At 41.1% G+C, this 667-nt stretch overlaps 1 protein-coding gene across 1 annotated transcript in view; it reads right to left on the minus strand.

Moving 5' to 3' along the window:
- EXOC3L4 (exocyst complex component 3-like 4) overlaps positions 1-667 on the minus strand; it is a 10,904-nt gene that overhangs the window by 2,202 nt on the left and 8,035 nt on the right.

The raw sequence follows: 667 nt of genomic DNA on the forward strand, positions 1-667 counted from the left end.
ATAGACGGCAGCCCAACAGGCTCACCCATCCCTGGGATTCTCCAGGCAAGAACACTGGAGTGGGTTGCCATTTCCTTCTCCAATGCATGAAAGTGAGAAGTGAAAGTGAAGTCGCTCAGTTGTGTCTGACTCTTTGCGATCCCATGGACTGCAGCCTACCAGGCTCCTCCGTCCATGGGATTTTCCAGGCAAGAGTACTGGAGTAGGGTGCCATTGCCTTCTCCCATAACTAGCTCAGAGAGGTTTAAAATGCCCCCATGGGGGCAGTGCAACCATAGCAATGCTAGTTTTTCTAAAGAACTCTTTGCATAGGGTTTCAGTTCATGAAATGTTTTGGAATTTTGGACATATCTCAGATATTCTCACTGTATTAATGCACTATGGAGGATGTGTTATTAGTAAGACTTGGTGAGCATTTTTTCTGAGGTTTTAATGTATTTCATAACAAAAAATGAGTCCAGCTGCCATAGCCCCTGTTAGTACAACTAGACCAATGCTGAATAACATGTCCTATATGTTCACACATAATGGCTTTCTGATATGTGAACTATTCATAATTTGAGGTAGTAGGAGGGTGGGATTTTGTAATATCAGTCAACTTAATTTGGTTTGTAACATAGTACATAAAATTAATGGACATAAATAATCAATGAGTTGTCATTATTAG

The sequence above is a fragment of the Bison bison genome, unplaced genomic scaffold (genome assembly GCF_000754665.1).
Source record: "Bison bison bison isolate TAMUID 2011002044 unplaced genomic scaffold, Bison_UMD1.0 scf7180017864302, whole genome shotgun sequence".
Classification (NCBI taxonomy): domain Eukaryota; kingdom Metazoa; phylum Chordata; class Mammalia; order Artiodactyla; family Bovidae; genus Bison; species Bison bison.